The sequence below is a fragment of the Elaeis guineensis genome, chromosome 13 (assembly GCF_000442705.2).
Source record: "Elaeis guineensis isolate ETL-2024a chromosome 13, EG11, whole genome shotgun sequence".
Classification (NCBI taxonomy): domain Eukaryota; kingdom Viridiplantae; phylum Streptophyta; class Magnoliopsida; order Arecales; family Arecaceae; genus Elaeis; species Elaeis guineensis.
This window is the reverse complement of record NC_026005.2, coordinates 25,352,911-25,359,009: the sequence shown is the minus strand read 5'-3', so window position 1 is coordinate 25,359,009 and position 6,099 is coordinate 25,352,911. Positions and strand designations below refer to the sequence as shown.

Genomic DNA, 6,099 nt, shown 5'->3' with positions numbered 1-6,099 from the left:
CGGAGATTGTCCAGTATTTAGAAGACGGTCTAACTTTTGGGACAGTTCATCTACCTTACTGTGGATATCCATGACATTTTCAATCTAATAAATTTTACTTCTTTTTTGTTGAAGCATGGGTTGTTCTCTAGAGGTGGCAGACATATGATGTAGAGAATTTTCACTGAGTATTTCAAAGAGCTGCCAGGCTTCATCCTCACTCTTTAGCATGAATGTCCCACCACATGATGCATCAACTATTTGTCGGTATTTCTCTGATAGACCATCATAAAAACACTGACAAAGTTGTCATTTAGAGACAGTATGGTGTGGACATTTACGAATGAGGTCCCTTAACCTTTCTCATGTCTCATGAAAATGTTCACCCTCCAATTGGGAAAAATTAGTGATAGCTTTTCTAATTTGATTTGTTTTCCCAATTGAAAGGTATTCTTTAGAAATTCTCTTTGAAGATGTTCCCAAGTTGAAATGGTTATAGAGTCTAAGGAGTTTAACCAATGTTTGGCTTTGTCCTTAAGTAAGAAAGGGAACAGTTTCAACCTAAGGGCATCATCAGAGAAGTTTTGGATTTTTACTGTGGAACAAATTTCAAAAAATTCATCCAAGTATTTGTATGGGTCCTCGTTACTAAGTCCATAGAATGATGGTAATATTTGAATAATGCAAGACTTAATCTCATATTGGGTAGCTTCTACTGGAGGTGCTTGAATGCATGGAGAGTAGGTATACGAGGATGGAGTGAAATATTCTCTCAATGAGCATGGAGGATTAGCCTCACCAGGTGCAGCCATGTTTCTAACTCGGATAGTCCTAAGAGTCTTTTCTAATTCTTCGTCTAACGGTTGCAAGTCAGGTTTTAGTGATCGTCGACCTAACATGCAACTAAAAGGTCTATGTAGGACTATCCTAGTCTGTTAAGGATTTTTTTTTTTTTTAAGAGGAGAGGAGAAGAGAGAAAAGAGTTCTAAAGAAGAGATCCTAAGAAGTCCTAAAACTAATAGAAGAATTAGTTGTGGTTAGATTTTAATTACGATCAAGTTAGCACGCAGTGGACTCTTTATCCTAAAGTTACCCTAGTTCTAGATAGCTCCTAACTATAGTTAGCCTTCAAGTCCTCCAAGTCGGAGCTTGACTAACCAACTGGCCAGATAAGTGTAAGGTCGGTGGGAGTCCCCCCGTTGCTTTCCTTAGACACCAATTAAATTGGCCAGGTCAGCAAATGGAACCAATTAAAAATCACCTTCCTTCGGGCCCAATCGTCCCGCAAACCACTTGCCTAGACACCAACTAGCTGACCAAATCTAACCTGGTTCAACTCTTAGGGTCACTTGTCCTAATGAGCTCGAAATCCTTAGGGATCAACGTCTAATTAATTTTAGATTAAGGTCTAGGTTATGCAAATGCAAGCGGGTGATTTGTGGGCCAAGGAAGGGTGATCAAATCCCCACCTTATCTTAGTTAATGGGTTGCGCCCTTAAAGTTAATTATGGAGATGCAATGCAAAGAAACAAGGTGTCCAATCAAGTTAAAAATTTTTATATTTGAGGTTACGCTATTTTAGTTAAGTTTTATGAAATGTCAGTGATTTTTTTTTTTAATTCAACTGTGCCAAGGTCCCCGACAACGGTGCCAAAATTTGATGCGTAGTCATTGATAGCACCAAAAATAACTCTACTCACTACGTAGATAGGATGAGTCGAGATCGTATCCTTAGGGACCTTGGGCTAAGTGAGATTGCAAAATAAAAGAAAGAAACGTTGTTTTTGATTTAGAGAATAAATTATCTTAAAATTGATGTAATTAGAAAATAAAGAGCACGGGAGTTTTGAATCAATTTTGCACTAGTAGAGTTGTATCTCTTTTTTTAATTAAATAGATGCGATTAATCTTAAGAAAAATACCTATCTTTTCTCGGCACACCCCATACCCGTAGATCATGGTGCATCTCCGGAAAGTAAAAGTTGTTCTTAATATTAATCTAACAGAAAAACATAAATAAAAGCATATGAAAGAGAGCAAATAAAGAACTCATGGTGATTTAAATAAAAAGCATAATTTTTATTGCATATAAAGAAATACAAGAAAGTTTAGAACAATAAACCCACTCTGTGTCGTTACAAAATTTCTTCTCCACTCCCGAGACTGCTAGCCTAGCTGCTCATGGACTAGTCCATTTCTCTTCCTCTATGCAAGACTCTAGAAGAATTTCTGGGCTTCCCCTCAAATGGGAGTACAAGAACCTTTTTATAGGTGTTAGGAGGGAGGAGTTTTACATGATTTTCAGATGTGGGACTAAAAAAATTACTAAGAACTAAAAGATGGATGGATGAGATGGAAAGATCACAAGCAGATAAAGAAAATACAAATTCTTCCTCATGAATTATTTTCAAGTATTATCTTTTTTTCTTTAATTTCCAGATCTATCTGCTATTATGAGCGTCCGTCTGTCCCCACAAACCCGCCATGCCACACGCCTGCCATGCCCGATGTCGCGCGATCGCGCCAACAAAAGCCGGAATCTCTATTTCACTTGAAACCCCACGCACCTGCATCTTGGATCGGACCCACCATGTTTGAACCAAGCCACTCGCCAGCTTCCACACTCAAGCCTCGGGCCCGCACCAAAATTCAAATCGCATGAAGCCCACCAAAAACGTGCCAGCCACACTCCTTTACGCTCCTTTTTTATTAGAAAATTACCAAAAGAAATTTTTATTTTTTTAAAATGATGCCTATATCATTTTTGGGTTTCTTGCATAGTATCTTCATTTTCTATAATACCATATGCATCCTTCTTTTATTTAAATTTTATTTTAAGTCCAATTTTCTTCAAACTTGAGTCTTTTTGATCTGCGAATCGGACTCTTTGTATCGGCGATCATCTTTCCTGTAAAACATAAAAAGAAGCTTCAAATTCTTAATAAATAAAATAAATTAAATATAATTTTTTGCTTTAAATGACTTAAATTAAGTGTTTATCAAAGCCCGATGGATGAAATCCCTCAGAGAGCCCTAGGGAGATAATCCCAGCTCCAAGATCGGGCATCGGATGTAGAAGTACCTCTCCTTCCATTTGTGGATAGAAGAGGGGGCACCTTTCAACAACCCCTTTCTACCAAGCTGGGGGAGAAGTACCACCAGTCCTTTGCCGAAGGGTGACACTTGAAAGTATAAAAATTTCTAAACAAAGAAAGGGTTGGCTGGACTTCGGCTAGGCGACAGAGGGAAAGAAACCCTATCAGAAATCTAAAGGAGTTCAGCACTACAGAAACTAAAGAAATATTTAAAAAGTGGAAGAGAGCGATGACAAAAGGCGGGAGCGGAAGTCGAAGCCCGGTGCGAAAAACTTCTTGGTATAAACAGAAGCAGCCAGGGGGAGGAGTGCTAGCCCGGCCAGTTAGCTCGAGAAGCTCCAGCTCATACTCCGAAGGAACCCGTACTGAATCTTAATCAATGAGAGTTCCTCCACAGTTAGAGAGATGGGGATGGTGTCTGGTACAAAGATCAGACGAAATTCTTCTACAGAGCTAGGATTTTGTGGGACTGGAACGGACGAACGCCTAGAACTGCTAGAGGAGGAAGTGCTGGAGGATATTTTGAATCGAGCAAAAACCCTAAAAATCCTAAAAAAATTGGAAAAAATAAGAAACGGGAAGTTCGTAGAAAACTGAACAGGCATAATGTGAAAGGGGAAAAATGGAAGAAGAACAACAGGGCAGAAAAAAAAAAGAGAGAAGAGGGGAGTTCTGGAACTAACCTAGGCTTGTCCGAGAGGTGCAGAGATGCAGAGATGGGGATCGACTCGAAGAATGCCTAAGGCCGAAAGGGATGGAACTCTCGGGGAAGAAAAAGAGCACCAACAGGATTCTCAGGCAAAGTGAAATCTCTGAGAGAGGGGAGCGAGTTTAAATAGGCAACAGGGCCCGGTGCAGTAATGATTGCAGATCTCCTCTGGCCGACCTACACTCGCCGCGTGTCCCACTCACCATGGCAGGCGGCTGAAAGTGGCTGACAGTTGACAGAACCATTATTGCATCATACCTAGAGTAGCACTCCAACAAAAATTTCGAAAAAACTTTTTCGGATCGTCTCGATTTGAAAAGGCTTCAGTACCAGCGCGCCAAACACCAAAATATCTGAAAATAATCGGGTACGAAAATCGAGGGAGGCAACTTCGGCTATAAAATTTTTGTGTACTTCCTTCATTCGAAGCTCGAACTCGAAAGTAGGGGGACTGGTGTTGGGTATAAAATACCCCCAGCCGAAGTTTGTAAAAGGCTGACCCTTCCAGGGCTTTTCCAGCTTCCGACCTTGTGTGGCATCTTTCCGAACTCCCCCGATCATCCGAGCTTCCATAATACCATCCGGACTTCTCCGATAATGAGCTTCTCCATTCATCTACCGGACTGCTCCAAATACTCTCTAAACTTCACTTTCAGCTGATTCTCTACAGTGGTTGACTATTCTTCGAATCTCTTCCAGACTTCTCCCGACCATGGATGACTTTACTCCGAACTTCCTTCGAACTTCATCAATGATCGAGCTTCTTCAGTAGCAGGACTTCTACAGTAATCAAACTCCATCCAAGTTTCTACGGTGGTCGAATGCTTTCCGAATTTCAACCGAACTTCTACCGCAAGCAGTCTACTCCGAACTTCTACTGCAGGCGGTCTACTCTGGATCTCTACTGTAAGCGAATTCCATCCGAGCTTCTACTGTAAATGAATTTCTTTCAAACTTTTATTACAGGCGGACTTCAGTCGAGCTTCTTCATAGTCGGATCCCAGTCGAGCTCCTATAGTAGATGGATCCCAGACGAGCTTCTACAATGGGACAGGCTCCACCAGCCAGGTCACTACTCTGAGCTTCTACAATAAGAAATCTTCATCCGAGCTTCCACGACAATCGATCTTCGATCGAGCTTCTACAATAAGTAGCCTCCTTTCAGCCTCCTACAAGAGTCGGACTCCGTCCGAACTTCTACGACAGAATTGAAATCCTAGACTCCTCTAACGTTCGACCTTCCCCAGTGTCCTCAAGACTCCTCCAGCGGATGAACCTCCACAGTGCCATCCGAACTCCACTGTCGGACGACCCTCTGCCAGATCTGTCATGAAATCGAACCTCTCCGATGGGCAATCTACAGACGAGCTTCTACATCAAGTAAATTTCGGGCGGACTCTCCTAGCAACTGGACTCTTATCAGACTTCTCCAACAGAAAGTCTCCATCCGAGCTTCTACAACGGATGATTTCTGCCTGCAACATCAGCACCCAAGGCACCCGACAATAGTGGATTCGTCGGCAACCTCAGAGACATCCAAGCTTCTCTTAGATTGCAGAAACAGAGAGCCATTCCACTCCATCAAACATCCCAGCCGAGCTTCAGCCGTCAAGTCCGAACTTTCTAGTAAGTCACGACAATGGCCACTACCCCACTCCACTCTCCATAACAGATTCCATGTGGCCCCACTACTCTCTGATTCCACGCGGCCCCACTACTCTCTGGCAAGTCGCAATAATGGACACCGCTCCACTCTCCAAAACAAACTCCACGTGGCCTTGAACGACCCCCTGACGCCACTACTCTCCGTAACAAACTCTGCGTGGCCCCGAACGGCCCACTACCAGGTGGTTACAGACATCGCTGTCAATCAGTTACGCTCTCCGTCTATAAAAAGAGAACCCCAGATACATTCTTCTTTAAGCTCTAAACTCTATCTCGAAACTCTGCCAAAATCCCATTTGAGTGCTCCATTTCTGTTGAAACAGAGTACTGACTTGAGCATCGGAGAGTCTTGCCGAGTACCCCCAACTCTGATTTAGACTTCCCTTGCAGGTCCTGGTGGCGGCCGCGGTCATCTCAACTCTAGCTTCTCCGACGTCGGTAGAATTCTGCACCAACACTCTCTAAATAGACTCCTCCTTATACACCTCAGTTAAATGGTGTAGTAGAAAGGAGGAATCGCACTTTAATGGATATGGTGCAATCTATGATATGCTTTAACGATCTCCTAATATCTTTCTAGGGATAATGCCTTAGAGACTGCCACATATATATATTAAACAGAATGCCTTTCAAAGTCTTTTACAAGTACTC

At 42.4% G+C, this 6,099-nt stretch overlaps 1 non-coding gene across 1 annotated transcript; it reads left to right on the top strand.

Moving 5' to 3' along the window:
• The first annotated feature begins 298 nt into the window (after positions 1-298).
• Positions 299-404, top strand: LOC140853486 (small nucleolar RNA R71). Its single transcript, XR_012136556.1, has one exon. It is a non-coding gene; the product is annotated as a small nucleolar RNA R71 (small nucleolar RNA).
• Positions 405-6,099: the final 5,695 nt, after the last annotated feature.